Source organism: Halichoerus grypus, chromosome 12 (genome assembly GCF_964656455.1).
Source record: "Halichoerus grypus chromosome 12, mHalGry1.hap1.1, whole genome shotgun sequence".
In the NCBI taxonomy this organism is placed as follows: Eukaryota; Metazoa; Chordata; class Mammalia; order Carnivora; family Phocidae; genus Halichoerus; species Halichoerus grypus.
In genome coordinates this window covers 7,403,846-7,431,021 of record NC_135723.1, presented here as the reverse complement: position 1 = coordinate 7,431,021, position 27,176 = coordinate 7,403,846, and positions in this window count along the sequence as shown.

Below are 27,176 nucleotides of genomic sequence, written 5' to 3'. Positions count from 1 at the left end.
TTAGTGGGTTCTTATGTCTTTTCAACATACTCCATTATATTCTGTGTGTGTGTGTGTGTATGTGCACATGAGCAACACTTCCTTGCTTTCTGGGATTGCAAGATCTTCCAGGCTCATTCTGCATAGTTCTTGCTCAGCCTCTGGAATCCTCCATTTTTCTGAAGAGACCTACTTTTATTTATTGGAGAATGGTAATAGACACCATAATCTAGGTGCTAGATGAGCACATGTTACTGAGGTTTCATTTTTTCTAGGCCCTCTCATATGACAAGTTAATGTATGTGTGTATACTAACCCATATATGTACACATAGCTGTAAATATTTCTACATGTAACCATGTGTATCTATATTTAGCCAAATATGAATCCTTACCAATGTCTCCAACTCTGATTCATTGCCACATGGACCATTCTAGCTTCTTCATCTTTCTTGTCCGTAAACTCCCAACCCAACAGTAAGAAACCTTGTTCCACCATGCACCAGCTCTTTACTTAGCTGTTAAATTCCAAGATGCACCTGCTGGAGTATCAAAATTGTTAATTCATACATCTTAGAATGACTTTATCAATGTAACTACAGTGCTTATGTAGTTTCTTTTGCCTTACCCTATAGATCCCATTTATTTTCAGACTTGTGAGGGTTTTTTTTTTTTTTGCCAGTTTTCTTCAGTGACAGCATTCTTTTCATGGTGATCCTAGTTGAACATTCTGCTTTATATTTTTTATTATAAAAATAATGCACATTATTCAGAATATTTTTCTTTTCAATGTATCTTTGTCAATAGCTCATATATTCTTCATAATTGTTTAAAAATATCTACTTAAGATTCTATGTTATGGATGCACTTTTATATATATAACATTTTCTCTGTAATTTTAATTATTTGATATATATAGTTTTATTTTATTAAAAAAGCATGCAATAACATTCTTCTATATATATAGAGAAATGACCATTTCTATCTGGAAGATACATTCTTAGAAGTGGAGTTACTAGATAAAATCTACCTGTAATAAATATTGTGATACACAGTATTACCTTGTTTTCTAAAGGGAGTTATATTAATTTACACTAATGCATAATGAATGAGACTGCCAATATCCATACAATCTTGCTGAATTCTGCATAAGATCTTCTTTCTAAATTCCTTGGCCAAACTGACAAGTATATTGCCACTATTAAATTTGTATATATTTAATTATGACCAGTATTTTAACATTGTTGAATATTTAGTTTTTATGTATTTCTTCAATTATCTTCTAAATTATTGTTTGATAAAGACAAATTTTATAAAATGGAAATTGGCCTACAACTGTGGAAAATATTTTCTCAGCTATGTCCTAGTTTTGGATATCTTTTTTAACATTTTTGGTCATGAAGAATTCTTAAAATTATGTAATATACTCATAAACTTTTTCTCTTTAAGTCTTAGGCTCTGTATCATATTTGGACAGTCTCCAAAATATTTAAATATTTTGCTCTTTTTTTTAGTAATGTTAACATTTTAATTTTATTCCCATGGCATTGTAGTAATTTTAGGATGATCATACGCAGTTTTAAAAATCATTTCTAATTTTTCAACTCTTCTATATTGAACATACATTAATACCAAATCCATATAAACAAAATACTATTAAAAGAATAAATAGAGGTCAAAAAATTGAATACAGACAAATTTATATAGTCATTTTAGTTCTCTTGACTTTTAATTGTTTATATTGTTTTTGATAGGGTACTATTTTTGAGAATGCTGTATTTTAAACTTTCTTGTGACTCCAATACAGAGAAACTATCACATTTAACTTGTTTTGTTGATTATTTTCAGCTTAAGCTAGAAATATTGAAATACAACCCCTAGTAAGTGAAACTTTTGTAAAGTTTTATTTACTTTTTAAGTTTGGGCCCGAAGTTCCTCCATTCCACGGTGTTTATGTTTCACTGATGAAAGAAAATGTATGTAGCATTGGTACTAATTCAAAGCTGACCTCTAGAAACATAGTCTGAGTTGGTAATAATTCATTTAATGGATTGCCCAGTTAATCAGACAAAATTAATTTATAGTCTTTGGTGCAGAAAGAAATTCAGAGCGATAGAAGAAGCCAGCCTCCTTTTATAATCGTGCACTTTGATTGCACTGCAGTAACTCACAATCAATAGGTAGTCACATCTGATTAACATCCCAGATTTAGAGAGTGCACTGCTATCTCAATCTTGGCAAATGAAAATCTTACACAGATTTGGCAAGTGTGAGAAATGAGCCTGTATTAACCGAAGTACTTCAGCTGAAACAAAATTCTCAATTGAACAAATAGGTATTTTATAACATCCAGACATTTTACTGCATGTCCCAGGATATTCAAGTGAATATAGAGAATAATTTACTCTCCCACTTTACTCACCCCCCCCCCCACAACACCATTCCAGTCCTAGTTATAATTCCTGATGTGTGGGTAGAGGGACTTTTGTAATCTAGCCCCTCAGGTGCTTGAGTTCATCTTCTCCAGTGTGCTTGCCCTCCTCCCTGCATGAGCTGCTCATTCCAATGGTTAAACCATAGGACTTCGTCACTGCCTATTCAAGTCCTTTAGAATATCACTTCAAAATTGTCACTCTCCTCCTACTTACTTCTTTCTTTTCATACCACTTCCTTATGCACTGCAACTCCAATGAAAGTTTAGCCCCAAATAACTTCCAATGCATTGACCCTGCATTTATAATCCCCACCTCCTTAATTCCGCAGCTATTTATCGAGTTTAAATTCAATCATCAATCCTTACACCCCTTCCTGTGCCTACCGTCAAGACTATCTTTAGCCCTGGATAGGGCAATACAAACTCTGGTTAAATTCATATGCTTGATAATCCCATTCCTGGCAGCTATTGTGACTATAAACAATGTGCACCTAGGCCAAAAGAGATCCTTTTGAATTCACAATCACCATGCTGACTTGAGTCATTAATTCTGTCCAACAATTGTGCTATATTTCCCTACTCTGCCTCCTCCTCAACATTTCACATCTTACCTGTTTTCCTCCAGCTTACAACACTGCTTTCCCCTGCCCATGCTTCTCCGTTGATAACCTAAACTTCACGGAGAAAACTGATACCTGCTACCTTCCTGAATATGTGCCCATAAACTCACGCTAGCTTCTTTCTTGTTATGGTGGTTATTGTTACTACGTTTCTGGTTGGAGCATGCCTTGTTGCAGTTAAGACTGAACCCTCTACTGGATTTTTTGTCTTGCTACATGATTTTCCCTTTCAGTCTATTCTTGGCACAGCACCCAGAGGAATCGGTAAACAAGGAAATCAGATCATGTTGCTACATCACATTTTTGATGAGTGGATACAGAAGAAATTCTAGTTTATTCATCAATAATCTATTTTCTTTGGAAACCTAGCTTCCTCATTATCAGTGACCCTGTAATGATCCATTTCAATTGGTCCCTACTGTGGATGCACCCTGAATCTTATCCACTAGATCTTTTCTACTTCTGAAATAAAAATAAAAGTCAAATTCTTTAATCTTATCACAACATTCTTTATATATGTGTGTATATAAAATACACACACATATACACTGTTTTTTTTAATTTATTTTTTACTCACTTATTTCTATTTTCCAGTCCTATGCAACCATGGAGATTCTAAAGGTCTGACTTCACCTTTTCCTCTATCCTAAGGTCTTTACTCATATCCCTGCAATGTGCTAACAAAACCTCCATCCTCGTGCATCTGACTGACTTTATTCTTCACGCTAGGCTACTGAGTTTTCTTGGAGAATTTCACCCCAAAGCTGACATTTATGCTACCATAGATTTATGATGACAATTTCACCTGGGCCATCTTATCAAACCTTTCCTTTGCAAGTGAGTTCTCTCCCTCATTGTCCATAGCAGCTATTATGCACATCATCTTTATTCCTCACATTCAAACGTTCCCTGCTCACTCGTAACAAATCATGTTAATTTCTCTCCTGTGAAAACAGAATATTTAGGTAAAAGCTTCAAAGCTACCCTATTACCTGCAAGTTCACTTTTAAATACCTCCTTCTCCCCGTTACAGATAAAAGTGTCTCTTACGCAAGGCTAATCCTTAGTTTTACTCTTTGGATCTATTTCCTTTCTAATTTTGCCAGAACCATGTCCCTGTGGCACCACACTTTTGGTGCTAACTCATTCTCCTTGTGCTGCTATTTCTCAGCTTCTTTTCACCACCACCATCCTCAGCTTGTCCCATAAACATCAGTGGTCCCTCCACTCTCTGCCACATCCTCTCTTCTTTTCTCATTGGCTTTCTCCTTCAACAGTTTCACCCATGTCCTTACCTTCAGTTACCACCTATAAATAATACCTCTGCAATACCTGTCTTTAGCCACTTTCTCCACAGAGCCTCTGATCTACATATTACAACTGTTTCCATACCTGAATGAGTCATATCCACCTCAACCTGTCTGAAACTGAACTCTTCCCTAAAATCGAACCTTCTGGGGAAACTGGGTGGCTCAGTCGATTAAGTGTTTGCCTTCAGTTCAAGTCATGATCCCAAGGTCCTGTGATTGAGTCCCACATCAGACTCCCTGCTCAGTGGGGAGTCTCCTCCTCCCTCTCCCTCCACCCCTCCCCAGCTTGAGCTCTCTCTCTCAAATAAATAAATAAAATATTTTTAAAAATAAAAAATAAATAAAATCGATTCTTCTGTTCCCTACTGTAATGAAAGGCATTGCCATTTGCTGAAATTAACAACAGAGGTATTATCTTTAAGACTTCTCTTAGTTTTCACATCCAAACCACATGTTGCAGTTTCTATACCTAAAATGTTCCTATCCACCCACTTTATTCACCCCATACTAACCCTGCCTTAGAACAGACAGCACCATCTCTTACCTAAATTTCTTCAACACACTCAACACACGGCTCCTGGCCTCCAGTCTTTCCCTCATTCTGCTCCTGGTTCACAGTACCTCCAGAGTGATCTATCTTTAGCCAAAATATGAGAAAGTTACTTTTAAAACACAGTAATGATATCTTTAAACTTCAACTCAAATTAAAACTTGTTGACACGGTTTACAATGGTCTATGTGCCCCGCTTCTTATTTCAGACTTTGCTCATCCTTGCATCCCCTGCACCCTCCCCAGAAAAAACAAACTCTTGGTGTAATTCTCTGGTATGTCATGTTGTCATTTGTTTTGGGAGTTCATTATATACTTTATATCTGCCTAGAATACTCCTACCCATTCTCCCACCCCTTCTCAGGTTCCCTGTTCACAGCTGGACGTGTTTACCTGGTGATATTCAGGTGTGTGTGCATTAGATTCTCTCATTCTGCGCCCCCCCAGGACTCAACGTCTCCCTCACTCCATTTATCATATTTGTTCTGTTTGAAGAATTGTGTTTATTTGACAATATTGCAATCTCTGTGAGAACAGGAACAATGCTTCTTTCGTGTATCGTGTTTATCTTTACACACTGACAAAGAGGAAACACTCAATAATTATTTGTAAGATGAATTAACTGATTTTTTTCCCAGCTAGTAAATATAAAACATATTAATCTAAAGAAGATATTTTCACTGTACTTAAATATCTAAGAAGCTTTCCCAAGAAAATAAATTTAATCTATGGTTTTACATGCAGAATCAGGATTAGAAAGCAAAAGTTATAAATAAGAAAATTTCATTTGAATACATTGAAGTACTTTCTAATTGTCAGAAGTGTCTAGAAATAGGATGTCTTAGCTCATGGGACAGTAGCCCCCAGATCAGAGGCTGGACTATGACAATGCAGATATAATGTGAGGCAATTCAGTTATATGGTCAGCCTCGTCAGCATTTCACAAAATTGTGCTGCATTGCAAATGGTTTGGAGGCATCAGAAATGGCCGAGGATCACTTATACAATAGTATTACAAATCCACATTTGGTTTTGGCACAGATGACAGTGTGATCTTAATCTGCACATATGGAGAAACAGTGCCAGTACTGTTTGATGGCTTACATTAGTATTAGACCTCCACTATATGACAGCATTAGTGGGAATAAAAGCAGTCGTGCGATTAAATTTGTAGTAAGACGTCTCCAAGACATTAATAGTTGAATTGTGATTTCCATGCTCTGGAGATTATCCTTGAGGAGGGTGTTTTCACTTTTCCGAGACAATGGAGGATATAAATCCAGAGGCAGGATGAGCTTCATATGTTGCTACCAATGCGGTTACATGAGGACCCAGGCTGAGAGCCCCATCCCATGCTTATGGGTTTAATGCTCTGTAGTGGTTGTCTTGAAATTTTTAATAATTTTATCTTTGAATTTGTGTTTTGTAACTTAAATATGGTATGAAATTGGAGCATGGGCTAGAGACTAGGAGCTTCGGTTCATGTGCAGTCCCAACTATCATTGCCTCCCTGCATAGGCTTCTCATCTGCCTCCCCCTTCCTGTTTCTGTCCCATGACCACTACCGCCTTCCATCTGGAGTAATGATCAGAAAGTTTGGGGGGCATGAAGAATGGACACAGTCTGCTGTCACCTTCTGGCTTGCAATGGGGACCTTCTCTCCAGGAATGGTTGGGGTCAAGCATGCAGCCCATGACGTCTCTGGCAGGTTGAAGCAGTGGACAAACTATCCTAGGCTGATAGGGTCATGGTGCATTTGATGGCAACTTTACTATCACCTCCCGCCAGCCCACAGTCTAAGTATGGGTAGCGTCAGGCAGGGAAGTTAGGATGCCTTCAGGTCACCTGCCCACCATGTGTGGGGACAACAGGCTCCTGGGACAGGAGTGTTAATTTCTTTTCCACCAGCTGGGGGCCTGGATTTTAATTTTGCACTGGGCTCACAAATTATGTAGTTAGAACTTTCTAGGAGCCAAACATATTCCAGAAGCATATTCATTTAAAAAACAGTTTCCAAGTCAATGGGAGTAGGTTAATGACATGTGTAAGTGTGATTATGTATACAAATGCTATAGATATGCATGTGTGTTTGGATTTAATGAAGCCTATAAGGATAAGTTTGGAAAGGCAAATGAGAAACTTTATTTTTTATTTTATTTATTTATTTTGCAAATGAGAAGATTTAATATACTAAAACAACAATAGATTCTGTAAGGAAAGAAATAGTTAAGCACCAGGAATGTGTAACATATTCATGCTTGAGTTTGACATAATAGTAAATGTATAAACATGTATTTTAACCTGTCTTTTAGACAAACACCCTCAAAAATTTTGTGGTACTTTCATATTGTGATCCTAGGCTGTTTTTGTACTTCATGTTCCTCAATGATGTTATTCCACAGCAAGACAATGTCAGGTTAATTGCACCAATGGCTTTTGCTATTTCAAGTATTTAGAAGGTTATTCCAGTACATAAAGTGAATGGTTGTCTCCCAGGTGGTGGGACTAATATGATAAACTCTAGCTTCTTGCATCTGTTTCAAAAAATTAATAACAAAATTTAACCTTTAGTTCACATTGCTACAGATTCTTTTTGCTTCTAGGGGCCCAATAGTACTCCCTCTCTTTTGCTCCCACTGTCATCCATAAGGCTTAAGAGCCCTTGGATGTCTCCTATGAATGCAAATAAACCAGAATTTGTCTGAATAGGATGCATTCCGGTAACTTCCTGTGAAATACTAACTGATTAAATTTCAAGTGCCCAACCACTTTTTTGGTCCATTACCCCTCGGGACTAATTCATGGAAATTAAATGATACATTAACTTATAGGTCAAAGTCAAATGTGCTGCCCCAGGCAGGAATTTTTGCTCAAATTTGCCATTCTGCTTGAAATAAACCTCTTACACTTCATCAGTCTGAGTCCAACTTCCAAACTCTGTGAGATTCAACAACATATCCTCTAAGGTAATAGATTCTCCCAGATAGAGAACCATGTGCTGACGCTTCCGCAGGAATCACTTGCTGCTGAGTGCTTTCTGTTGTAAACAGTGGTCTTCCTCACAACCCCCAAACTATAAGGATTTTGTCCAAATCAGGGTCAGGTTAACTAGGTTTGGGGCATTTTAGTTTATGTAGATATGGCCTCTCATAATTTTACAACGGTGATGTTTTCCAAAGATATTACCTACAGTTATGGAGATGTGAAACAAGAAAGCAAACATAAGTTAGCCAAGAGTCTCAGGACATTTAGTATGAAAATAAATGATCTTTTTATTTAAGTGTGATTAAGCTATACCTTAGGAATATATTCTAATCTACAAACACATTTAAAATCATAGAAGGGATACTTGAATACCCATAAGAGCAAACAAATGACAATATTACATGTTATCTTAATATCAGCTTATAATACAGAGCCTTATTCTCTTCCATGTAGGTAACTAGATTTTCCTAAATAGATTTCTTTAAGTTCTTAGACAAATTTGGCTGCTTTACACTGGTATAGGACATGATTCTCACAGACATCCTTCAGATAAAGGTTCGATAATTCCTCTTCGTGGTGATTCTTTCACTCTGCAAGTTTAGACTTCTCTAGGGCTCTTCTTTAAGAGTGGTGGGGTTTACACCCCTGTTTCAATGTCCAGTGTGCATCTTCCTCCACACTGGTTAAATCCCCTTGTATTTTTCAACACTTATCTTTCTTGAAATTCACTCCAAACCTTTAATTTGCTGATTCTCCACACTCCACACTTCATTCACTCAGATGGATCTAGTAAGCGCTGTAATTTGAATAGATTTTTCAGGAGGAAGGGTAGTAAGTTACATCATACACCTTTGATTCCTTGAGCCAAATCCCCTCAGGCCAGCTCTGAGTTCAGCTGCAGCTGTGGTGAAGTTTCCCAGATTCAGGGTAAGAGCATCCTACTTAATGGACATTCGCTTCTGTCTGAGAACCACCTCCAACGATCCATGAAGCATGATCAGCCATTACAGACACAGTCTGAAAATGAGAAGACAATTATTTGTCAATAAATGTTTCAGTTTCCTTTTCTTCGTATGGATAATTCTAAGGGGCATTATGTCTAGGTGCAATTAAGTTTGCAAACATGTGACCCTTAAACTCGTATCACCTACTGTCATTGCACCAGCAGGTGTACTAAAGTCACACCTCTTGCTTCTGATGATTGCCAACAGAGACGAGAAATAAACCCAGGCTTGGTTTCTGGATGGGTCAGCTCAATATGTCTTGAATGATCTGTTTATGGATTGATGCCATTCTAACCCCCAATAGGAAAAGAGAAGACTTAAACATCGGTGGTGAGGGAAAATACTCCCGATGGCTAAAATAGTAAATAGTGTATAGTGGTTATTGCCTTTATATGGATCAACAAATGGTTTGAGGTAAGTATATGCATGGACTTCTGGGATGTGGCAAATAACTTGGCTATTTGGTCAGAGGCTTGGAAAGAGCAAGATTAATGAAGGTCTAAGATAAACAGAAGAGGCAGAGACATGTGGCTGGACATGAAATGTAGGTATAGTGAGAGTAATTATTAGGTCTCATATTAATGTCTACTGGAGAACATTGAAGAATAGGAACTCAACCATTAAGTTGGGACAGGATGCTGTCCAGAAGATGTCAGCCAAACTGTCTTTGGCCACCCTCGTGCTTACAGATGGGCTCAAAAATGGAGTAGCCCTGAGATGATATATGAACCCTGTAGCAAAGCTACTTTGTTCATCACCTAATCAAAGCTAGTTTGTTCATTATCACAACTATCCCTTGGGGAATCCAAATAGTCACTGAGTGGCAGTTTGGTCCTTTTGGAACCCTCTGAATCTGGATTTGTACAGAATGGATTCATAGATACCCGATAAATGTGAATTTGCTTTCCTATGTGGTTTTTCTCTGATTTTACTTTTACGCTGTATAACATTGCCTCCTTTTGCTGAAGGAGGTACGGTGTTGCATACATGACGATAGCATTCACTAGACGTTAACCTAAGAGAGCATTGGAAAGGCCTATAAAAAGCTCATCGAGGGTGCCATCACACCCTTAAGGTTGAGATAATGCTTCCAGAAAGTGTTGCATGCACTGAACCAATGTTCTCTGGGGATAAAGATGTAGAAGTCAGGGTAGCGACTCTCAACACCCTTCCTGTGAGTGCCCTGTAGAAAAATTTTTGCTTTCTTTTCTCACAGTTGTAATCTTTGTTAGATTAGTCTCCAGGGGAGGGAATGTACATAAGGATGATCAGACAATTTTCCACTAAGCCTGAAGTTACAACTCTCTGATTAATTTCATCTTATCATGATAATGGAAGAGCAGGCAAAAAATAATGATAACAATTAATTAATTAATTAATTAATTAAAGACTTAGCATACTAATGCGGGACATGAACCTTGGTTACCATGAGGACCCAGAGTTGTTGCTGCGTAAAGGGGTCTGAGAGAAGTATGTTTGTAAGACTGGCATTTCCAGGTGATTCCAAGGCTGACTGACCATCATCATGAAAGTAACATTCCTTAACCATGGCTTGGTGTGAGCAAGGTAACCAAGGATCTGACTGATCATCAATAAAGTTCTGTTTCTCCTCACCAGAGAACCTAGACCAGTTGATATACTGAATAAATTTGAAGAAGTGGGATGATAGATATCATTTACGGCCTTGGAACTCTTTGCTGCAGCAGAGATGGTAGATAATTTCAATAAATCTCCTACATTGAAAAAAAAACAAAACAAAACAATGCACCACCACTTCAAAAAGTAAGTATCAATGTAGACATAATGCAGAGCACAAACAAATATGAACAGTACAAGGGGCGGACTACACTGCAGACTTTTGGTTTTCTTCTCTCCCCTTGGTCTATCTCTGATTCCAGAAGCAGCTATAGTAGAGTCCCTGTGAGGTTGGATTGAAGCTGACATCTTCTGCTTCAGGAGCACTTTTCTCCTTTTCTGCCTTTGGGTTTTCTCTGAAGACACAGTAACCCCCTTGACCTGTGCAAAAGCAAAGCCCAGAAGGACAGGGAAGTAACATCTCTTAAAAGCAAACCCCCCAAAGAAAGGAGAGGAGAGCTGCTGGATAAATGCCTCAGTCTTTCATCTCTAGGTAAAAGATATTGAGAAGCATTCTATACCCTCATCCTCACCAGAGGTCATGGTGGGGTAATGTCTCCCTGACCTGCTGCAACAATCTCAATAATGTATCTTTGCATTAGATTGTTCTCTTTCCTGCCTCACTCTCTTGCTTCCTAGAATGACTTCTCAAATAACCCAGCTGCTTCCAAATTCATTTCTGAGGTTCAGGTTTCAGACCATACTAATAATTACTCAAAATAGGTGGCTTTAATTTATTTTTAACAGGGTGCATTATGGAAATGATGCTTGCTTCTAATTTTAATGAATTGTTCCACATCTATGAAAATAATACTGTTTTAAAAAATGTGCTTCATATCCAGTTTCATTCATAATATATTCCTTCCTACCACTTTCTTTTCATTGTAAGAAATATCAAATGCTTTTCTGAAGTGAGATGCTACATAACACATAATTTATAATAAATTAAAAAAATAAAAATTTATGTAGGTCCTGGAACATATTTGTTTTAAAGTATATATAGTTATGTATGTATCTGTTTCTCCTTCCCAATTGTAAATTCCTTGAGGTTAGGGGCATAGATCGTTTATCCTTTTCTCTATTAAATTGTCAGGTAATGCAATTTTCTTGATGTCAATTCAGTTCAGGCACCCTACATTTTAAAACAACTCTGACAAAAGTAAAGCAAATTCAACTTGCTGAAAATCCTTCCTAAAATCTAAAATAGTATGGTTAAGTAATATTTATGATTAAATATTCAAATTACTGGTAAAATGAAGCAATACTGTATGCCCTGATTAAAAAATAACACAGACAAGAAATTTGGAAAAAAAATATGGAAATATTTTAAACCATTCATAGAATGAAAAATTTCCTGTAGAACATGATACAATTCTAGAATACCAATAGTTCTAGAGAAGTTATTACAGATAAAATGCAACAAAACACTTAAACTTACTGCCTAGTTGAAACTAAATCTTCTACATTCTCAGCTGTTGGTCTTGACATAATTAGGATGAAGGAATATAATTAAACTTATCTATTAAACTACTTTTCTCATCCCATAATTGTGTTAGTTGCTAGAGAAAAGCAATAGCCTGGCCTCTAATCACTTAGATGAAGCAAATCTAACATACTTTGTTTAACCATCTTAAACTGAGCAGAGATGAAACTATGAAAAAAACAAAACAAAACAAGAAGGCATAAAATGGGTGTTGCAATTTTGCATATAAAAGGAAAAGACAGAAAGGCATTTGTCATTTGCGTTGGTATATTTACAAAAGGATGTGTTTGGGCTATAATAATTTAGGAAAGATACAGAAAATAAAATAGTGTCTTTGAAAGACGATGTAGAACATAGAGAAAACTAAAGGAGGAGAAAAAAATATGTAGAGTGCAGGAGACAATCTGAGCTCAGAAATGTTTTGATAATACATAATGATGGAAAAATAAATAATTATCATAAGGAAAGTTTTACAGATGTTGAAAAATCAGACCGAAAGGTATATATTTAATGCCATAATAGTAGTAGTAAACATGTGTTGGTTCTCTTGAAGGTTGAGATTGGAAAGAATCAAAGATTCTTTGATTAGTTTCCAGTTGTGATACTGGAAGAACATGGACATCATGGACAAGAACATGACAGTGGTAGAGGGCAATTCGTAGCAGGCAAAGTTAAGAATCCATCTCAAGAATGTGACGTAGATTTATAGATTATAAAAGTGAATCCAGAACTAGGGGAAAGGCTGGAGTCATTGGTCATGTTAATTTAGAGGTGATAGTTGAATACTTGAAATGGAAGACTTTATCAATGAAGTGACTAAAAATGCAAGATCAAAAGCTCCAGCAGCATGCCCTATTTAGAAAAAGAAGAAATGACAAAGACGCAGGAGAAATAGAGAGAGAGAAAAAAAAATAATAGTAAGAAATAGATTTAGAAGCAAACTTAAGTGAACAAAATAAAATTAGATTCATACCTGACATCAAACACACACAAAATTATGTTATGTTACGTTATGATATGTTATGTTATGTTTTATGTTATCTTATGTTATGTTATACATAGCACTTAAGGAATAAATCAAAAACTTATTGTACTGATATCTCTAGGAGCTGGGAAGTTCAAACGGGGTAAACTGTGCAGAAATGCAAGCTGGACTATTCAGGTTTATGTTATTTTATATCAGACTTAGGGTAGATTTCTAGAGAACATATTGTCAGGACAAACGTATACATAGTTATACTCAGTATTTGCACAATACCCACCCTCCCCAAGAAAAAGGCCTGTTCTATTTTGCATTTCTACAAGCAATGTATCAAACTTGATTCCCCCCAAAACTTCAACTCATCAACTCATTCAGTAATACTCTGTTCAATGCAGTGACATACCTATGTATTTGAGATCTCATGCAGGTAATTTTTAACATTTATTTCATATGGCTAAATTAGCTCCAGTAATCATGAAATGAATGATACTAAAGAAAAAATGCACATGGTAAAGATTTCATTTTATTGAACTTATTATTATATATAATAATAAAGACGTTTACAATAAATAACAGAAAAATACAAGGAAATATAGTACAAACATTTTTAAATAATACTTTTATTCATATACGTATTTTTAAATGGGAAAACAATAATACTTATATTTTAGTCTGTCATTGTAATGCATGATATATTCATCATTTCTGTTAAGTTTTAACTTCTGCAAATGTATCAATGACTGTCAAAATTGATCTTTTATTTATTTTCTTATTCTGTATACAATATAGACAAAGTTGTCAATATTTCCTCCTTCCTAGTTGATTGAATATTAACTAAAAAATATTTTATTTTCTGTGAAGTAACACATACACAAATTTTGACAAAAATACTAAAAGCGATACATTTATAAAGGGCTGATGTATATTATATATTATCATATGTATTATTATATTTCACATAGTATGTATAAATTACCCACATGGGCTGAAGCCATGAATTAACTGAACTTTGATGCTTTGGAAGCCTTAATGATGTGTCTTGAGCCGTAATTGCTGCTCAGGCTCTGTTTTGGGGGGAGTTGGAAGTGTAATAAGGAGGTCTCTTTTTCAGTTTTATTGAGAAACAATTACATATCTCACTGTGTAAGTTTAAGACATACAACATCATGGGTTGATTTTTATATATTGTGAAATGATGACCACAAGACCACAGTAGGTTCCCCTAATATACATCATCTTGTATAGATAAAAAGAAAAGAAAAAAAAGATTTCCTTGTGATGAGAACTCTTAGGATTTACTACCTAACAACTTTCCTACATATTGCGCAGCGGTATTATGTTGTCCCTAGTACTTATTTACATCTTTTGACTACCTTCCTCTAATTCATACAGCATTTGTCTTTTTCTGTCTGACTTATTTCATAAGGCATAATGTCTTCAGGTTTCATGCATGCTGTCACAAATGGTAGAATTTCTTCATTTTTTAGGTTTGAATAATATTCATATTCAACTTTTTTATCCATTCATCCATCAATGGACACTTAGGTTATTTCCATGTCTTGGCTACTGTAAATAGACATCTGGAAAAAAATAATGTGAATTCTGCTATTGTTGGATAGAATATTCTGTATATGTCATTAGGTACATTTGGTCTATAAGGGTATTCAAATCTGTTGTTTGCTTATTGATTGTCTGTCTGGATGCTGTATCCATTGTTGAGAGTGAGGTGTTAAAGTCCCCAGTGATTATCACATTACTGTTTATTTCACCTTTCAGTTCTGTTAGTTTTGCTTTATATATTCAGGTGCTCCAATGTTGGATGCATGAGTATTTACAAATGTTTTATCTTTTTATGGATTGACCCATTAATCACTGCATAATGACATTTTTTGTCTCTTTATTATTTATAGCTTAAACTCTATTAGCTACCCCTGCTTTCTCTGTTATTATTATCATTTGCTTCAAATGACTTTTTCCATCACCCTTCACTCTCAGTCTGTGTTTGTCTTTAAAGTTAAAATAAGTCTCTTGTAGGCGGCATATTATTGTATCTTGTTATTTTTTATTTTATCTATTCAGCCATTCTATGTCTTTCAATTGGAGAGTCCAGTTGTTTATGCTTAATGTAATTATTAATAAATAATGAATTACTATTACCATTTTGTTAAGTTGTTTTATAGTTGTTTGAAGACTCATTGTTTCTTGTTTCTAATCTTGCTGTCTTTTTTTGTGTGTTTTGATGACTTTTGGTATCAGTATGCTTTGACTTCTTTTTCAGATTCCTTTGTATAATTGCTACACGCTTTTTCCTTGTGCTTACAGTGAGGCTTACATAAAATGTCTTAAAATCATAACACCCTATTTCAAGCTAATAACAACTTAACTTTAATGGAATTCTTAAACTTTACACTTTTGTTATTCCTCCCCCTACCACACATTTTAGGTTATTGCTGTTAAAATTGACATATATTTTATATATATATATATATTTAAGACTATGTAACTAATAATTGATCATTGCAATTATGGTTATTTGTATTACATTATGTATTTTTTTAATTTTTAAGCTAGAGTTTTAAGTGTATTATTCACCACTATTACCAAATTATAGAATCTAACTTTGATTATATATTTACCATTACCAGTGAGTTTTCTGCTACCTTTCATGTTTTTATGATGTTAATTAGCATCTTCTTACTCCCACTCAAATAACTCCCTTTAGCAATTTTTGTAAGGCAGGTCTAGTTGTAACAAACTTCTTCAGCTTTTGTTTGGGAAAGTATTTATTCCTCCTTTGTTTCTGATGTATAGCTTTCCCAAGTATAGTATTCTTTGTTGACAGTTTTTTTCTTTTTTTTTTTTTTTTTTTTAAATTTTATTTATTTGACAGATAGAGAGAGAGTGTGTGCACACAAGCAGAGGGAGAAGCAGGCAGAGGGAGAAGGAGAAGCAGGCTCCCCACCGAGCAAGGAGCCCAATGCAGGGCTCGATCCCAGGACCCCGGGATCATGACCTGAGCCGAAGGCAGACGCCTAACCGACTGAGCCACCCAGGCGCCCCTGACAGTTTTTTTCTTTTAATATTTTATATATGGCACCCCATTGTCTCTTTGCCTGAAATGTTTCTGTTGAGAAATCTGCTATTAACTCATGAGGGTTCCCTTGTATGTAACTTCTCTCTTTCCTCTTACTATGCTTAAAATTCTGTCTTTGTCTTTGATTTTTGACAATTTAATTATGATATGTTTTGTAGTCCTATTTAGATTCATAGGTTTGGGATCATAGGATCTCATGGATCTGGATATCCATTAGTCTCCCCAGATTCAGGAAGTTTTCAAAAATTATTGCTTTAGATATACTTTCTTTCCTTTTGTCTTTCTCTTCTCCTGGAATTCCCAGAATGCAAATATTGTTTATTTTCATTGTGATCTACAAGTGCCCTAGGCTTTTTATTTTACTTTTTTACATTCTCCCCACCCACACACACACCTCTTTTGCTTCTTTGACTGGGTAATTTCTAATGTCCTGTCCTGTAGGTCACTGATTCTTCTACATGGCCAAGTCAGCTCTTGAAATACTCTTTTGAATTCTTCAGTTCAGTTATTTTATTTTTTAGCTATAAGATTAATGTTTGGTTTTAATAGATGGCTGCTAGTTCCTTATCAATCCTCTTGTTTTGTTCATGCATTGTTTTCCTAATTTTGTTTAGTTGTCTGTGTGTTCTTGTAATTCACTAAGCTTCTTTAGGGTTATTCTGAATTCTTCTTTTGACAGTTCATCGGTCTCCATTTCTCTATGATTTATTATTACAGCTTTATTAGTTTCTTTTGGTGAGTTATATTTACCTGTTTGTTTGTTTGTGATCTTCGATTTGTTACATTGGTATCTGCACTTTTGAGTAATTGGTTTCCTCCTCAGACTTCACAGGTTTTACTTTGGCAGAGACATATCTGTGAGTCAGCTCAGTTTGGGTTTCAGGGCATGGCTGCTGGTAATGTCTTTGGGCAGGTGGGGCCTGATATCATGCCTATTTTAGAGTGAGGCAACTGTTCGAACTCTGAGGTCAAGGATGTGGGGGATATGCTACTGGCCGAGAATAGTTGAATATTATTGCTGGCTCGGTTCCCTGCCCAAGTGAGGCTATAGGATGGTCTCCACAGTTGCCTGGATTCTCTAGCCAGGCTTCTTAATGATTGGAACTGGGTACTATATTCAGAAGAAGATAGAGTTATGGATTAGCTTCCCTGGTCTGGCAAGGCAGCAGGACATTATCCTGTAGAGCTCACTGTTTGGTGACCCAAATCTGGCAAGAGTGCACACTCAATTCCCTGGTCATTCTAGTGGTTTTACTCTGCAGATGGGGAAAGCTGTAGGCTATTTGCTCTGCTTAAGTGCCACTGGAAACAGGGCTGTTGAGTGGGCTCTGCGGCTTCGTATGTGCTCTGGTTAAGTTCCCTGGTCAAGCAGGCTGGAGTGTGTATTCAGCAATGAGTGAACTATTAATTAGTGTCCCTGCCCAGATGCAGCAGGAGAAACAGCTCTAAAGCTGGTAAAGCTCTTTGTTTGTTTTAACTCAAGCTGATCTGTGCCCCAAGGGCCCTGATTAAATAGGTCCAGTGGCTTTGCCCTGAAAACTGTTGGCTCTGCCTGCCTTCCTCTTGGCTTGAGTGCAGCCAGGCTGCACAACTTCGAGATACTCTTGCCATCCTTTCTCGTCAGATGGCTCCTGCAGCCACAATGGGTGGGGCTATGTGTCAGTCCCTTACCTGGGCAGGAAGGGGAGGGGTTGCTCCAGGTAACTGCCAATTTCCCAAATAGGATTTCCTATTGGGGAAGCCAAGAGCAGCTGTCAGCTTTGGTTATGAATTAATTCCCCTTGGATATAAGTAGCTGGGGGACTTTCCCTGCACAGTTCTGGTTTTGCTCTGGTGGTGATCTGGTCTCCCTGTGTACATCTTGGCTCAAGTGCTCTGAGCCGAATACCTTTCAGGCATTCCCACCAGGCCTTCTGGTCACATATGGTTGGGAAACACTCTCCACAATAGGTGGGGTTATGACTCACCTCTGCCTGGGTGTGAGCAAAGTGGGCTCTAGGGAAGGCTAAACTCCTTGTTTTGAGGATCTAATTGAGCAGATCTGCATCTTGTCAACATTCCCGGTCAGAGTACACCACCAACTTGGTTTTGTAGATGAGCAAAACTGCTGGTTGGAATTACTACTTGGGAATGGACGGTATGAATTTGGTCTGCCGAGATCTGTTTGCTGGTCATTTTAAGCCTCTCCCCACTCTGCCATCATAGTCAGAGGCCCAGTGGATGAGCCCCAAAGATACCCCTGCAATACTTATGAGACAAGATCAGAGTAGGAGATCTCAAAAAGTGTCCACAATTTGGGGAAGGTACTGATTGTTTCCATAGGTTCTCTTTTCCCACTAGAGACATCATAGGTTCAGGGTAGAGGAAGGTCTCCATATTAACTTCTATATAGAACATAATCTTTAGTGGACAATAAGAACGTGCCATTTAGAAGTTCTTGCATATATTATTAAAACTCAACAATAATGACAGCTTTGTTTAAAATTTAAACCACTATAGGATTTTTTTTTTTTAAGATTTTATTTATTTATTTGAGAGAGAGAGAATGAGAGAGAGCACATGAGAGGGGGTAGGGTCAGAGGGAGAAGCAGACTCCCCGCCGAACAGGGAGCCCGACGTGGGACTCGATCCAGGGACTCCAGGATCATGACCTGAGCCGAAGGCAGTCGCTTAACCAACTGAGCCACCCAGGCGCCCCCACTATAGGATTTTTTGAAGCAAGAATATTTTATCATTGACATCATTTAGAAATGCTGATATTCAGTTATCATGAAAATTAAACTGCCTTTTAGCTGGATTTGTCATTATTTAATCAATTACTCACAATTTGCTCCCTTACTCCTTTCTCACAGGGGTGGACCCTGCCCATGCTTACTTGTGGTACATTGGTCCCATGGCTCAGGGCCTCTATAATCAAATGTTAAGAGACAAATTTTATAATTTATGTACGTATTAACTTGTCATTTGTTAAATAATGTATCTGGATCAAAAAGTCATTGTTCTTGCCCTCATGTAAATGCCCTTAAATTTAACTTCTTTATTAATTCTACATACTTACTATGTACCACACATTGTATATAAAACTTTATTCTTAAACAAAAATAATGGCCCACTCAAGTATACTCTTGAATCCATTGGCACCTCCATCATATATATTTATATAATATGAAAAGTAGGATTGAGATCATTAAATCCATTATTCCTTCTCCATACCTGAATCCACACCAGAGTTATATACCAGCATGGAAAAGAGCAATGTGTTAACATCTGTTTATGATTGCTTATTTAAGCCTTTGGCTGAACTTCACCTTGTTGGAGGGAGAATGCCTCCAATCTAGGGTTGGAGAATGTCTCATCTGGTGTGATTGATATAGTCTGTCTTAGGAAGGCTCCATTCATGGCTTGCCCATGGTTACACAGAGGCTGATGAGGATGCAAAACCATATTTGTAGCATGAAATGAAGCAAATTGCCAGCCTTTTAGGGCACTGAGAATGAATCATTTCAAGCTCAAGAAGGATGGGTTTGCCGGATGGTCTGATTTTCTGCTCCACTAGTAAACTATAAAGACAACTCATACAGGGAGAAGAGGACTTCCTGTAGGCCACCACGTGCACTGATTGTATTGTACAGACAGCCCTTGAAGTCAGGAGAGGGGAACTCTTGGGAGTAGCCTAAACATCAGAAGAAGAAGGCGCGCAGTAAGAAAAAAAGAAAGCAGAGCTTTCTACAAAGGGTACAAAGGACAACAGACTAGGAAAGTCTCAGAAACAACTGGGGGCCTATCAGATGAAGCTAAGTCCTGGTGAGGCATAAACTACTTTTATATTTATATCCACTAATAATTTTGTATTTTCATCTAAAACAGAATGCATTTTGCTTCAAATTTAGAGGAGGCTAAGCCAGCTGCACATGGATTATAATTAATTATGGTATTTCTTCACAAATACGGAGGCTGGGATAATCATTGCTTCATTTTTAACGACATTTTCTGATTATTTTGCTTTTAAAATATAGGAATTTCTTTATTTTACTTATTCCCATGTTACCAGCTTGTTTCAATCTCCAATCATGACATATCTGGAAAATCACAAAGCCTGCCCCTCTGGATATCCCACTTAAATAGCTAACATTTTCAAATCACACATCCCTTGAGGTATGTTAGAGATTTCTCTTAAGTTTGTTCCCACAATGTCACACAATGTCAAACACAAAGTAGGGAGTTTCAGACTCTTGTTTTTCTTAAAAATATTTACTACATTCCTCCAGTTTCATCTCATCTCATAAATTACAAAGTTTTTATATGCTAGAAGTGGGAAGGAAGTTAAGTATGAATTATTGAAAAAAAACACTAGATACATCAAGTGTTTTGAGGTTCAAAAACATATAGAGCCAAGAGTATAGAGTTAAGAAAATTAAGTAAAGAAAAAATAGCAGTCACCTTGATAATGCTATGGTTTGCAATTTGTACTCTCTCGGAAGATGATTTTGAGATGATTAGCATCAAGAAGTTTATTCGGGAATATTTTTAGAATTAACACCTGTGAAAGGGAAATACGAATAAAACTTACCTGTGTCTCTGCCCTTAGTAAGCAAGCAGTTATAAACAATATTCCTGAGTTGGAGCAAAGGACCTTTCTAGGTCTGGCTTCTCATGTAGTTTAGTCATTATAAGTGGGCCATCCTGTAAGAAGGCACAGCTTTGGGTGAGGCCTAACCCCTCAACTGGGGCAATCCTGCAGGGGGCTAGCAGGTGAGGGCTTTGTGTTAGAAGTGTTTCCAGTAACTGGGGGGATTCATCTTTCTTTACTGTAGGAATATCTGGTGGGCATAGCTCAGCATTCACTACGCCATGATAGAGCTAGTTGGTCAAGTGGAAACTAAGAAAGAAATATGTTCCTATCATTTGAGGGAAGGTCCAAAATTGAGGAGAGAATTTAATACATTTGGAAATTTCCAGGAGTTGACATGGCAGACCACAATAGTGAGAGACAGTTGATGAGATTGAAGAGACTATAGATGTTTATAGGACTATAGAAAATGGTATGTATATTCCACTAAAAAAATTGAGTTTTTTCATGTCAACAATAAGAAGTCACTGAATGATGAGTGAAACTGAGATTAGAATACTGTAATTTACATTTGAAAGTATATCTTGATTTATTTATGATTTTTAAATGCTTTTGAGTCTTTTTATTGCAATCTATAAAAGCAGTAAAGTGTCTTCTTGGCCTTGTTTCCATGTCACACTGTCTGGTGCACACTAGTTGTTCAAAAGATTTGTGGAAAAGAATAAATAAATAAGACCGTTCTTACAGTGAGGTAGTGATGGGTTTGATTTGAACGTGTTTGGTACCATGAGAACAATATCACAAGGATCAATAGTATATAGTTTAAATTGCATGTTATAGGGTTAGTCAAAATAAAAATAAAATATTTTAACAACTGTTTTTAAAGTAGAGCATTAGGCAAAATTCAGCATTTTAGAAAAGCTCCCAAGAGTTCAATGTTTTACATGCATTACAATAGTTTGTGATCCTTATGTCACCGCTATTTAGAAAATGTCTTTTATGTATATTATCTAACATGGTTATTATGTTCAAACACGTGTTCATAGCATCTTCAATCTAATTTCTTACTAGAGACAACCAAGGTCAAAAAAAAAAAAAAAAACAACTTCTTATAGCAAATGCCACCAACAAAAATGTTAACTAAAAACAAAACCAAACCCCTCAAATGTTCAAAGTTATTCTTAATTGTTGAATAGTCCTTATCTTTGTAGAAAATTACTACTGTAAAATGTATATCTATTTACAATGAGAACTTATGTGAATATTTAGCCTGCCTGTATAAGCATTTTCTTAGAATTTTCTGGTGCTAATGTGCTTTTAATAGTGTTTTCCGAAAGTTTCCATGATTGTAATTTTAGTCTCAGAAGCTGGAGGGTGAGAAAATAGGAAAGGGAAAAAAAAATATTCCTGAAGGAATAATGGATGAATAGTTAGAAGTTTCAATTTGTTTAAAAAAAAAATCAACCTAAGAAAGTCCCAGAGACTCAGTGAACTCTAAGTGGGAAAAAGGGGAATCCAACAGCCAACCACAGTCAAACTTCTGTAAATCAACACTGCAGGAAAATATCTGAAAATCCATCACAGAAAATAAGTGTGCATTGCATTGAAAGGAACACTAGTTTAAATAGAATTCATGTGTGTTCTATTCAGAAACAGCTGGAGCCAGAAAACACCGTAACAAAATGTTTAAACAGCTAGAAGAGAGAAAACAAAAAAAAATAGCAATCTATAATTCTTCATCATGTCTTAAAAAAAATGAAGGCAAAACAGACATTTTAGATAAAGCCAGATTGACAGAATGAATTAAGTGTATTAAAATCTATACTAAAAGAAATTTTTCTGACAGAAGGAAAATGACATCTGATAGGATTTGGATCTGAAGAAATGAAGACAACATGAAACGGAAAACATGCTGTCAATATAACAAGGTTTTTTTTTTTATACTCAACTTTTAAAAATTACAACTAACAGTTTAAAGCAAAAATTATAACACTGTGAGATGTGCAACATATGTAAATATAAAACACATGATAATAACACAAAAGTGGGAGATAAAAGAAATTACACTGTTGTATGTTTCTTATGTTTTATGTGAAATGGGACAATATTAGGTTTAAGCAAACTATGATATGTTAAATGAGACCATTCTAATATTTAGGGCAATGCTTGAAAGTCAACCAAGTTATAACTAAAAAAAAAAAGAAGAATTAATATAACTGGAATGCTAAAAAAACAATCAAAAATGAAAGCAAGTGTATTGACTTCCTATTGCTGCCACAATAAATTACTACAGACTTAATGGCTTCAAATAACACAAATGTATGCTTCTGCAGGTCAGTAGTCCAAAATAAGTTTTAAGGAGCTTTTAAAATTACAGGATTGTTAGGGCTGGTTCCTTCCAGAGTCTCTGGGGGAAGAATCCATTTCTTATTGCTTCCAGCTTCTAGAAGCTGCAGCATCCCCTGGCTCCTGGCCACATCACTATCTGCTTCTGTCATCACACAGCTTTCTCCTTCTGATTCTTCCTGCAACCAGTTTATAAGGACCCTGTGATTACATCAGGTTTATCTTGATAATCTGTAATAATTTTCCCATATCAATATCCTTAACTCATTCATATCTGCAAAATTCCCTTTAGCATATAAGGTCAAATTTATAGTTCTTGTGGATTAGGAAGTGAATGTATTTGGGGGTTACTTAAACTGCCACAACAAAAATGTAGGCACTGAAGGAAAAAATGGCATAAACAGATAACAAATAGCAGAGTGGTATAAGTAAAGTCAACACTATCAGTGATTGCATTAAATCTAAAAAACTAAACAGTGTTATTACAAGGCAAAGATTTATCCAGAATGGATAAAAACAAAACAAAACAAAACAACATGACCCAACTACATGCTACATTTAAAAAATAAACTTTAAATACAGACATGGATAGAGTTTAGAATAAAAATTAGAAAAAAATGATATATCACACAAATTGTAAGAATAGGAACCCAGATTAACTATACAAATATGAGAAAAAATAGACTTTAATACAAAAAAGTCAGAGTGATAAAGAGGGACACTTCATAATGATAAACAGGTAAACTCATTTACACAATAAAGTTATTATGTACCTAACGAAAGAATTTCAAAATGAAGCAAAATCTGATAGAATAAATAGGGAAGTAGAAAAATCTTCAAGCTGAATGTCCCTCTCTCAATAGTTGACAAGACAAAGAAACAAGATTTATTTAGGATATAGAATATCTAAATAAGACAATCAATGAATCAAACCAAACTGACATTTATAGAACAATATACCCAGTAACTATAGAATATATATATTTATCAAGAGCACATGAAACACTCACTAAAATGACAATAACTGAGTCATAAAAAGTAAGTCACAGTAATTTCAAAGGGTTAGAATATTATAGTGTCTCTGTATAAAAGGAACTAAAATAGAAATAAATAAAAAAAATAACTAGAAAGTCCTTAAATATTTGAAAATTAAACTCTATGATAATTAACTCATGAGTCATGGTAAAAATCACTGTGGACATTTTTAAAAAATAAAAAATGAATTACGTGTTTTTAAAGCACTGCTAAAAACAAAATGTTCACATTTAAGTGCCAGTATTATAAAAGGAGAAAAAATTAAAATTAATGTTTTCACTTTATCAAATGAAAGATGAGCGAATTAAACCAAAATGATATAAAAAGCAAGAAAACTACAAAAATTTATCTTAAAAACTGTATTGAATTAAAGAAGCTTGATATGAAAAGGTACATTCTATATTTGTTTAATTCTTTCATTTATTTGAATTTCCAGAATAGGTAAAAACAACACAACACCAAACAAAATTCCAGCAGTCTTTTTTGGTAGAAATTAATGAGTTAATTTTAAAGTTTATTTGAAATGCAAATGATATAGATAACCAAAACAATTTCAGAAAAAAAGAAAATATTGGAAGATTTACACAACCTGATTTCAAGTCATAAGCAAGATACAGTAGTATTGACCAAAAGATAGACATGTAAACCACTGAAATAAAGAAGAAAGTCAAGACACTCACCCACACATATGTGGTTAATTAAATTTCAAACAATATGCCAAGTTACTTCAATTAGAAAAGAATATAATTTTCATCAAATAGTGCTGGAAGAACTGGATCTATGTGTAAAAAAAAAAAATGAACCTTAACCATTACCTGATGCCATATCTAACCTATAATTCAAAATAAATCACAGACCTAAACACAATAGCTAAAATCATAACCATTCTAGAAGATAGTAGAGGCAGAAATCTATGAAACCTTGAGATATCCAAATATTTCTTAGACAAGAAACATGATAAAGTACTCTTTATCAAAATTTAACATTTCTACTTTTCAAAACACATCCTCAGAATAATTGGAATGAAGTCACAATCTTAAAGAAACTGTTAGTAATGCATATTTTATGCAAATAATTTATACTGATAGTATATTAAAAAAGTCATGACTCACTAAGAAGGAGGAAATTACCTCACCTTAAAAAAGCAGATGATTTAAACAGACGCTTCAGAAAAGAGAATAAAAGAATTGCTGATAAACACTTGAAAACATGTTTGCTATCATTAGCCACTAGAAAAAATGCAAATTAAATCCACATTGAGATACAGTCTCCATGATAGCTATAATTGAAAAGATTGAAAATTTCTCATATATTGGTCTCTTGAGTATAAAATGGGACAATCATTTTGGACAAACTGTTCTTCAGTTTCTTGCAAGGCAACCTTGCACTTACAATTAGGTCCTACAGTTCCATGCTGTGTGTTTATTCAAGAAAACTGAAATCATGTCCATACAAAGATTTTACATACATGTTCATTACATTCTTTATTCTTAATATCTGTAAACTGGAAAATGCCTCACCATGTAATGTAATACTGCTCAGCATTATAAAAATTGCATTACTTAATCATTTAACAACATGGATAAATCTAAAATATATATATATATATATATATGTACATATATATATAGACAGGAATGAGATGGATACAAAAGAGAATGTAGAATGGTGGTTGTGTGCAACTGAGGGTTCAGAGGTAGATTGAGTACAAAAGGGGATGAGGGCACTTTTTGTGGTGATGGAAATGTTCTGTCTATTGAGTGAGATGGTATATATATGGTTATACACATTCATCAATACCCTTTAATTAAAATGTGTGCTTCCTGCTATATATAAATTATTCTTCAATAAAATTCATTTTAAAAATGAAAAGAGAAAAATGTGAAAAAGTGTGTGAGGAAAAGTTGAAAATAACAGAACACGGTAACTGGAGAGTAAGAAAAGATTAGAGGGGAATTAGAGTAGTCTGGAATTTTTAAGAATCATTTTCAATAAGTAGTTATGATTATATGATGTTGATTGTTTACAAAAAATTACTCTCTGAGCAATTCATACTTTTTGAGAAAACAGAGAGAAAAACTACCATAAAATGTTGGATTAAAAAATGAACAACTATTGAAGACTGCGGAGGAGTAAGAGATCTGGATTTCGTCTGGTCCCAGGAATTCAGCTGGATAGGAATTAAACCATTCTGAACACCTATGAACTCAACAGGTGATCAAAGAAAAGAAGAGCAACAACTCTCTGAACAGAAAAGTGACCACTTTCTGGAAGGTAGGACGTGCGGAGAAGTGAATCTGAGGCGATATTCGGGAGGATAGACGGCGGGGGAGGGGCCTCCGTCGGCCGCTTCTGGCAAGTGATAGAGCCACGGAGCACAAAATCGGAACTTTTAGAAGTCGGCTCCGCTGAGGGACGTCACTCTGGTGGCGAAGTGGGGGGTGGAACCCTCGTGGGACAGTGTGGTCTCAGGACCCTCGGGGTCACAGAAAGACCGGGGGTGCCTGAGTGCGGCAGAGCTCCCAGGGATCGGAGCGGGGAAGCCGGCTGCAGAGACGGAGCCCAGGCGCGGGCTCTCAGCTCGGGGTTGCCATAAACCGTGATCCGCGGCACAGTCGGGCCACTGCTCCTCCAGCAGGGACCCAACAAGCGGCAGATCCGGGGAGACTCACCTTCTTCCCCCGGGAGGAGCGGCGGGGAGCGCACCGCGGGGATCTGCTGGGTTTGGAGACTCCACCCGGGATTGGGGGCCAGAGATAGAAAGGCGCGGTCACAGGCCGGGTGAGCGCGGAGTGTGGCCAGAGACCGGGGAGACGGGAGTGACTGCCTGCTTTTCTCTGGGGGCTCGCTGAGGAGCGGGACCCCGAGTTCTCGGCTCCTCTGGGGCGGAGACTGGGAGGCCGCCATTTTCACTCTCGTCCTCCAAAGCCATATGGAAAGCTTGCAGGGAACAAAAGCTCCCGAGGGCAAACCCAAGCAGGTTACTTAGCCCGGACCGGCAAGGGCGGGGCAATCCCGCCTCCGGCAAAGACATTTGGGAACCACGGCAACAGGCCCCGCCCCCAGAAGATCAGCGAGAACAGCCAGCCAAGACCAAGTTTACCGATCAGTGAGAATGGCAGAACTCCAGCGCTAGGGGAATACTGCACA